Source organism: Lactuca virosa, chromosome 6 (assembly GCF_052849685.1).
Source record: "Lactuca virosa cultivar CGN04683 chromosome 6, Lactuca_virosa_CGN04683_v6, whole genome shotgun sequence".
Lineage (NCBI taxonomy): Eukaryota > Viridiplantae > Streptophyta > Magnoliopsida > Asterales > Asteraceae > Lactuca > Lactuca virosa.
Window position 1 is genome coordinate 191948328 of NC_136431.1, and position 10290 is coordinate 191958617.

The 10290-nt window shown below is 33.3% G+C and overlaps 1 pseudogene across 1 annotated transcript; it reads left to right on the top strand.

Moving 5' to 3' along the window:
* Positions 1 to 6417: 6417 nt before the first annotated feature.
* On the top strand, positions 6418 to 9658 carry LOC145122181 (plastid lipid-associated protein 3, chloroplastic-like; annotated as a pseudogene). The gene is made up of 3 exons (XR_013714619.1): positions 6418 to 6515; positions 8963 to 9159; positions 9377 to 9658. The product of XR_013714619.1 is annotated as a plastid lipid-associated protein 3, chloroplastic-like (transcript).
* The last annotated feature ends 632 nt before the right edge of the window (positions 9659 to 10290 follow it).

Below are 10290 nucleotides of genomic sequence, written 5' to 3' on the forward strand. Positions count from 1 at the left end.
CTTCTGTCGTATTATATGACTATGCACCTTGCAAGAAACTATCCGTTGAAATGAACTATTCGACATAAAATAGTCTACCAAATGGCCGCAATGAATATCTCACGTCTAAAGGAAACTAATCATCACATTAAAACTATCTTCCAAAAGAAACTCTTTACCGCCCGGCGCTTAGCGCGGGTAAACGGCTAGTGTATATATATATATATATATATATATATATATATATATATATATATATATATATATAGCATTGTGAGACTGAAATCCCTATGTACTCACCAATTTTCCCAACCTGACCCACTCAGCTTGTAACTTATGTATCTGTATTGATTATGACATCCGTAGGATTTTATCTGAGACAATCTTGAACTCCAAAGATTTTTATATACTGGGATTTTCCACGAATAAAGTATCATGATTTTTGAAGCGTAAATAAAATTTCTTTTTGGTTCTGAAAATTAGAGGATGACACATTTAATATAGATTTTGTGAGTATGCATCTGATTTTTTATTTTGCATATGAAATAAGACGTGTCACTAGTAGGTGGTGATTAACGGCGAAGAGTAGATGGTAGGTCGTTGGTAGTAGTACTAAGTGATGATGGACATAGGTGGGCTAGGATTTGGGGTTAAGAGAGAGAGAGAGAGAGAGAGAGAGAGAGAGAGAGAGAGAGAGAGAGAGAGAGAGAGAGAGAGAGAGAGAGAGAGAGAGAGAGAGAGAGAGAGAGAGAGAGAGAGCTTAACTTGGCAATAAAAGGGACCATTTGTACAATTTTTTGATACCATAGGGATTCTTTCTATCAAATTTTTAAAAGTTGGATTAAACTTTCGAATTTACTAAACCACATGTATCATTTTTGTAATTTATACGAAATTACAAATGCTACGTCCACGTGTCATTGGAGCAAATGCAGAATTGTTGATGGCGCACGTCAGCTTCCAGATAAGCATTTTCGCCAAATAGAAAACCCTATTATTTTTCCATATCATTACACCATCATCATCTTTCACCCCGTTTAATAACACACAAAGTCTCTATGCAAATGGATTCTATCGGAGCTTTGTGTCTATTCGATTCGTTAAAATCGAAGAAAATCTTTTGAGCACCGGATTAGAGTCGTCGGTACTCCAAAGCCCCTGAAAACAGCACACACCTGCCTCTAAGATCTCTCAGTCGCCGGAAAGTTCTACTTTCGGTGATTCAGATCAAGGAAGAAGCCAAGCAGCTCCTAATATCAAATATGAAACTTTCTCTTTCATTTGATCCATTAACATTCTCTACTTCCCTAACCCTAACTCCATTCACGAAACCAAACACCTCCAAAACCCTTCAAGAAAAGTAAGTACCGTTTCCCCTTTCTGATATTGTTCCTCATTTATGACACCGGATGAAGCTTCAATGATGTCCCCTATCAAATTAACTAGACGTTCAAGTGGTATAAAAATATTTCTATTAGTTTCATCCCAATTCTAGTATGTAATTGTACCTACAAACATTGATGATCCTGTTGCAAGAACTATCTCATGAATGAATTTATGAGGAAACGTTATCCATGGGGGGTCCTTCTAGACTATGATATTCAATTCAATTCATTAAGTTTCACCATTTTGCTTAACGAAATTTCCTCCACATGCATTGTTAACAAAGAGTTATTGAACCCATGGTCTGTATGCGAAAAATTATCAAAAGCTAATTAAGAGAATACTCCTGGTTAGAAAATACAAATCACCTTTATTTCATATAATGATTTTGCTGAAAGTTTTAGGTTTGGAATCAATCCGTTGCCATAAACAAGTCAACCTATATAACCCGTTTAACTGCATGGGTTAACAGGTTCTTGGGTTAGGATCTGATTTGTGGGTCACAGGAAAAAATCTAAACATCAAATATCTATATTTTAGTCCTTAACCTCTCCTTCAGTTAATAAATATATTTTTTATTTTTTATTTTGAATCTAATAAAATAAACGGATTTATGGGTCACGCAAAATTATTTGCAAACCCGAACAAGAATTGTTGTTTATCTTCGTGCCAGGTTGGAAGGTTAAAAAGACTCAACCCAAACCTGTTTATCTTCGTGTCGGGATCGTGTCATGTCAAGAATTGTTGCCCCTAATATATATGTATAAAAAAAGTTTTATAATTTTTTACTTTTGGGTTATATATATATATATATATATATATATATATATATATATATATATATATATATATATATATATATATATATATATATATATATATATATATATATAGGGGACGGTTCACTTGAGATTCAAAAAATAGAGAACTTAAGATTCAACGTCAGCCACATATTGTTCATTTGCCGCTCCAACGCTCCAGCGTACCAACAGCAGCGGAGTATGCCTAATCATAAATGATTATATGGCAGAGAGGTATAATCATATATGACTATACATGTTCATACATGTATGCCTAATCATAAACTATTATACATATATGTCTATTCACAGATTGAATAATCATATATGATTATAACAGTTGATGTCAAAAGAGAGGTGACAGTGGTATAAGTGACGGAGGTGGCAGTGGTGGGATCGACTGGTGGCAGAGGTGGTGGTAGTGGTGACGGCTGTGGTGGTGGGCAAGGTGGTCGAGGTGAAAGGAATGGACGACGCTACATAATCATTTATGATTATAACTGACCCGTCGCGCCGGTACACTGGAGGGTTAGAGCGGGAGATGTGAATTATGTGGTTGAGGTTGAATATCAAGATCTCTATTTTATTTTGAATTTCAACGAAACTTTTATATATATATATATATATATATATATATATATATATATATATATATATATATATATATATATATATATATATATATATAAGATCAACAGAAAATGCATAAACCCAAAAAACCCTAAATACCTAAAAAAAAGCTAATAAAATACATAAAAAATATTTTGAGATATCTGATCTTTTTGTCTTTATAAATATAAAAATCGCATATATAGGTATATTTTTGCTGAAAAAAAATGATTTTTTTAAAAAGAATTCAAATTTTTTTAGCGAAATTATAGATATATGTGTGATTAAGTTTTATAAAGTCCAAAAAAAGATTAGATGCCTCAAAATATTTTTATATATGTATTTCTATTGATTTTGTAGGTTTTAGGGTTTTCAAAGGTTTATGCATTTTCTATTGATTTTTCATATATATATATATATATATATATATATATATATATATATATATATATATATATATATATATATATATATATATATATATATGAAAAAAAATTAATAAATTCATATTTTTTGATACTTTTTATAGAAAAAAAATTAATAAATATATCAAAATTTATACTTTTTGATACTTTTTAAACATAGATTCATATTCATATTAAAAAAAAAACGATATTTCAGTTCAGATTCAGATTGTGAACCTGTTCAGATTCACATTGTGAACCTTCTCAGATTCACAGTGTGCATAATAGTAAGTCAGATTCACAATGTGAATCTGAACTGATCGAACTTTTTCACATTGTGAATGTTAAAAATTGAAATATTTACAGTTTAGATCCACAGTGTGAATCTAAACTGATCGAGGTTTTTTTTTTTGGTCGGTGTTGATGTTTATTAATAGAGTACAAAAAATTAATATTTTTGGTATAATTAGTTTTTTTATAGAAATAAACTTAAATATTGAAAAAACTAACAAAATGAAGTGGGTTTTTTTCGGAAAAAAAAATCGATTTTTGTATATCAACATGGATCTCTATGGAAAGAGGATGAAAAATCGAGAACATCGGTATATTCGGTTTTTTTTTTCTATAAAAAATGTGGCCAAAAAAAAATTTTAAATGAAAAAAAGAGGTGAGTTTTTTGGTAAGGAGGTGAATTTTTTTATATAATCTGGTGTGTGTGCGTCCAATGTACAAATGTACATATATTTACTTGGCCGTTGATCATTATGATTTCCGACGCTCAAGATTGGTTCTTTGGTTCCTTGTTAATTATGGTTCTCTATTTTATATATATATATATATATATATATATATATATATATATATATATATATATATATATATATATATATATATATATATATATATATATATATAAAAGCCAATGTAAAAAAAATTAAAAATCAAGCCCTTTGTGTCCAAATGAAGCCGCATAATATACTAATAGTAAGCGTTTTATTAGCCCAACAGTGAGTTTTGTAGCAGCCCAAGAACTCTAATATGGATGCCCAACGTCACCCGAACATCGTATCTAACAGGTGCCAAAATTTGCAGCAACATCAGTATTTTAAGCAGCAAAATGTTCCTATTCAACAGCCTTTATAGCAGCTCTATGCTCCAAAAATCACCCATATGGCCAATGTAACTCGAGCTATTGTATTTCTACTCACAATCTTCATTGTTGGAGTTTTTGCCACTTTTATAGATATACGTATTTATATTTTGACGTGTTTACTAAAGAAAAAATCAAATTCATATCGTTACATACAAAATTGTCTAATTTGCTTGATATTAAGCCAATTACTTTAACTTAGGGATAAGATAGATAAGTAATATAATACCCTTACGGTAAAATGCATAAAAGCTATTAAGGAGTTGTTTGTTTTTTTTTAAGCGAAAATGTTTGAAGTCAGCGGACCACTTTTGCAATCCTCTGCAACAACAGAAGAGGTGGTCAAAACGGCTGCAACCTGGAATAAGAAGTATGTTTGTTTTTAACGTCTTCCGCCTTCTACAATAAACTAAAATTTAAATAAATTGATTTTAAAAAATTAAAATAGTTTCATATTATAATAATTGTTCTGAGAATACACATTTTAAACCATATATAATATATTATAGGTGATTTTTTTTTGTTAAACACATTATATTTATTCATTTATATTATATTTAATTTTGTGGTTGTTAACAAAATTGTTGTTTAAATAACATATGTCACGTATTTAGAGCAAATATAGAAGTCACTTTACTGAAACAATTTATCTACACTACATCGAATAAAACCGATTCAAATGTTTTTTATTTGAATTTTCAAATATTAATCATTAACTTTTTAATCTGATACCAAATTGTTATTCCATATATGTTTTCCGATTTAATTGGTAAGCTTCTAGTCAGATTGCTCCAATCACGGAGTCTGACTATGTCATTGCTCATGAGCTCTTTACCTATTTTTATGTTTTCGTGTCCCTCTTTGTTGGGGTATGATCTTCAAGTTAGAGATGAGCCGCGTTGGTGCTTCTACAACGTTTAATTTGTCAAATTGGTTTTATTTGATGTTAATGGTGTTTATTTCAAATTTTCATCGCCATGTAAGAATGTTGGAGTGAATTTCTCCATGGATGCACTTGTAGTTATAAATGAGTTCTTCTAGTTTGTTCTTCATCTTATATCAGGGTTTGGTAATCACATTCTTTTTAAAATAAAAAGTTCTGATAAGCAACTAATGCCTAGATTTTGTAGCCTTAAATGACAATCACTAGAACTTCTTGTATTAATATCCGACTTGTTACAAAATCCGCAGCTCGAAACAACACTTCTTTCCATATAATATTTCATGTTGTCCATTAGTTTATGACATCCACAATACATTGAGCTCTTTGGAGTTTAATGGACAGACACACTACTAGAAAAATACCCTTTAATGACGCGCAAACCATTACACGCGCTGTTTTACAATACGCAAAAGTGTGTGTCCTAAAAATAATGTCAGTTCTTCCAAAATGTGAAGGATTTAGGACGCACATTTTTGCGTGCCCTAAAATTAGTGTAAAAAAAAGGCGGAGGGCACCTGTCTTAAAAAGCGTATCGTGAAATCATGTCACTTTATATTTTTTTAATGAAACGAGCATCTTCATCTAGTAGCTTCATCTTTAGTAGCAGCGGGAAAAGGAATTCCCAAAAAAATTAGAAAAGTTGAAAACCCCGCCATGGCATGGACCATTATCTAGGGCTTTTTCAAGGAGTGCTCTTTGTAATATTCGCTCCCTCACCTCACCTCCTATCGGCGAACTTAGGTCATCTCTTTCCATCGGCGACCTCGGCTCATCTCTTTCCACCAGCGACCTTGGGCTCACCTCACCTCACTGAAGACTGCAACGACTGCTCAACTTTACAAGCCCTAAGTACGATTAAGGTATGTTTTGGTTTACAAGCCCTACCTTATCTTTATCTCGACACTTCTCAACAACAGTCGTCGACTTACTCCGCCGACCGCTGTTCTCCACATCTCCAACTTCTTGCCTTCCCATGGTCCGTCAATCAGATCTAATTCGCCAAAGGTATGTTTTGGGACCTAGAGACGTGTGCTCTGCGCTATGGCCCGGTTGCCCACCGCCCAGTCCTGTACTACCTGAAAAGATCTTCATCTTCTCCAAATCAAACACAAATGTAAAGAACTCCCGGGGTTCAAATACAGGCACGATATGGTTAGGGATGTTTTGTTTGACATATTCAAGCGTGCCGGGGTTTCCGCTAAGAAAGAGGCACCTGTTAATTTCTTGACTGACCCGACAGAAGGAAGGTCAACCCTCAGACCGGCTGACATTTTGATTTTTGGATGGGTCGGAGGGAAACACGCATGTGTGGATCTTACAGGGGTATCCCCTCTCGTGGGCCTGAGGGCTGGGGGTTTCACGGCAGGACATGCTGCTTTAAAAGCAGCTACAGGCAAAGTCACCAAACATGAGAAATCGTGCATGGAAAATCAACACGTGTTCATACCATTTACATTTGATACGTTTGGTTTCCTCGCACCGGATGCGGTAGAGCTTCTTCAAAGAGTACAACGAATCATGCATAGTAATGTTATATCCCCTAGATCTTCGGATGTAGTCTTTAAAAGAATTAGCTTTACCATTCAAAAAGGCTTAGCGGCACAGCTTGTTGCCCGTTTGCCATCTCACTCATTGTACGATGACAATTAAAATTTTATGGAAGCCATTTGTTAACACAAATTGTTGTTTCGGGTGACAAATCTAAGAACCGATCATGGGGCACGGTATATTCGGATTTAATTTAGAAAAAAAAAACCCTAATATACGATCAACATATAATCAAGGATCGCAATCAAAACACAAAAGCTTGTGTGCATGAATGCGATAATTAATCCTACTAATCTAACTCTTTATGTGTTTGCTCACGGCTGATACAAGTGGGAGACCTAGCAAGAAGCACAGGTCATCAGCTAAGGTTGTTCGCAAAAAGAATTTGTAATTTGTTATTATCACCGTTTGCTTTTATTATTTTGGATAGGAGAATTGTTTCATTGTGGTTGATGAACTGAGAAAATCTGAATTATACTTCATCTAGGGTCAGACAAATGGTTCATTGAAGTTGATGAACTGTTAATCCTACAAAGAAGTTAAATTTCTATTCATCATTGTTACTATTTGCTCATTCTATTTTCAATTGGTATTTTGGAAGTGTCTTACTGTTTCACTATGTTTGATGAATTGATAACTGAACTAGGGTATCTCATATCGGTATAAGCTGATGAATTATTTATTTTATTTTTTTGGAATCGATAAAAGCACATGATTCTCTTTAGAATCTATGAAGCAGATGATTTTAAGGCAGCTTGGTATAATATGATTTGCTGTTATAAAGTCTACAATTGGTAGTTGGTTATATGTGATTCTTGAAATATAGCAGTTTATAGGGTTTTGTGAATTACATATGGTTGATGTAGTTAGGTGTTAATCTTGTTTGATGTTAACATTAAGCAGTTAATATGACTAATGCCTATTTGAGTGTGAATTGTTAGTAGAATGTCTCAAATAACGTTGTTGTTCTGAATTAAGCAGTTGATATGAGTTATGCCTGTTTTTGTGTGATTTATTGTTTACATTGTTGGTATTTATGTTTACATTTTGGTTCTCGCAGATAACGGAGGAAGTTATAAACTTGGTAAATATGGTTTGAAGAAGTGTTTACACTTTACACTACATAGAAGATATCTAATTGAGTATGGTTTAGGATAAGAAACAGAGTTAAGAGTTAAGAGGGACTAGAGAGAGAGAAAAATGGCGTTAGATGATGATAAGGTAAAGAGAACTCGAGATCTGCTATCGAGCTTCTCAGACTTATGCTCCCACCAACACCACATCAAGATTCGCCACTCTCGACACTATCAACACCACCTCCTTCGATGTTGATCAGTACATGAACCTTCTTGTACGCCCTCTCATCTCATCTTGAAATTGTATCCCTTATATATTTTCTATCTTCTTTTATCTCTTAATGTTGTATCAAAATCTAGGTTATATTTACAATTTAATTGAGCCCATTTCATTTCAGAGGTAAATTGTTTCTCTCTACGGGTATCAAGTGTATATACATATCACTATGTTATTCAAGACTTACAATGAAGGTTCCACATTAACCTTATTCAAGATTTATAAATCTAGATTTCTCCATTTAGTCTTGATTAATCGGACATGTTTTTGCCAACACTTTGATGCTGTTATCCTTAGCCACTTGGAGGAGTAAAATTGTTCAATTAGAGAGTCAAGGTTGAACCTGTGGGTTAGCTGTGTCTCTCTCCTAACCCTATCTTGAGTTACAAGAATCTTGAGTCTTTAAAGGTTAAGTTAAATGACCTATTTACCCTTTGTTGAAAATTAAGTTAAATCTACCCCACATCCATCAAGTCTTGCCATTATAATTATAAATAACCTAAGCGCACTATAAGGAAATTGTAATTGTTCTATAGCCCCACCCTTTCTTTATACTACTTAAAGCCTTTAGAATTCTCTCCTTGTAAGCATTCTAAGAGTAATTTCAAGTTCCTTCCCCATTTACCTATTTCTTCTTACTTCGCTTGCTTCACTTAATTATTAATCATTTATTTTAGTAAGCATGTTTACTTCTTTCTCCAACCATTTTCCTCATAATTTCTTAATTTTCCCATTCTGCCCTTGTTGTGTTCTGAAACATATTCTGTTTGTGTGGTAACATAACAATTAACAGGTACACTGCATTTTCTGAGCTATTACCACTTCTGGCAGTGGCGCACAACTCCATTGTTGAAGGTTGATAAGATTTGTCAACAAATCTCTAACACTACCCTTACCATTGATAATTCCATCACATTCTCCACCCCTTTTTCTACTTTCACCTCCACTGCATCTGCAAACTTTGAAGTCAGAAGTCCCTCAAGAATCCAGGTACCTTTTTATTTTTATTTTTTTTACAACACAAATGTACAGACTTCCATTCGTTTGTTTATTATAGCTTAACACCCTACTTTGACTTCTAATTCTTCCTATTTCAACATTCTACTTTGAAAATCTACCAATTTATAGCAATATCATGAAAATGACCTATTTACCCTTTGTTGAAAATTAAGTTAAATCTATAATAAATATTTCATGATCTTTTCAGGTACAATTTAAGGAAGGGAGTTTTCAGCCTCCAAAGATAAAGTCAAATGTAAGCCTTCCGGAAAGTGTTGAGATTTTTGGCCAAAATATAAATTTGTCAGCTGTACAGCAATCTCTGAACCCTTTGCAAGAGGCTGTGGCAAGTTTAGCAGGTGTCATTTCAGGTCAAGCTCCTCTTAAGATTCAAATCCCAGGTGAAAGAACAAAATCCTGGCTTTTAACCACATACTTGCACAAGGATTTAGGGATTTCCAGATGTGATGGTGGCCTCTTTGTTCTTTGATCAACTTTTCTTTCTTTTGTGTTTTGTCAGATCAGATGCTTATGAACCCATGCAATTCACTTATCTTTTTGCTCTGTATGTTGAACTTTCACCAGACATATGGGGACTCCTTATTCCAGGATTGTAAGAAAGCATCTGAAGAAGTAATGTCAGTTATTGTTAACAAACTTCAGGTACATTCATTGTTAATTTGTTACTCATGATTATTCAGATCCTTATATAGCCGTTTGGAATATATGTATTATCAAGAATAAAGAGAAAACAATATTGTGCATCTGGTCTTTCAGGACAACTAGTTTTTTTGTTTCGATCTTTTATATTTATATTTATTTTCATTTTCATGACTTGTACATGTTACTTTTCAGGAAATTGGGTCCTCATTGTCATTGTTAGGTGGTGTATGCTTTTGATCCTACTGAAGTGCGTCACACCTTTAGAGCAGCTGGGGAAAGGTTCTTGCAACTGAAAACAACTATATATTTTGAAATCCATGAATGTAGGATTTTCATTTGTTCATGTCACAACATTCTACTTATGAAAAAAAAGTATATTTGTGACAATATATCATACTTTAATTTTTTTTGTAGCTAAACTTGATTGTGTGATTAACAAAAGCTATTTTTGTTTCAGCT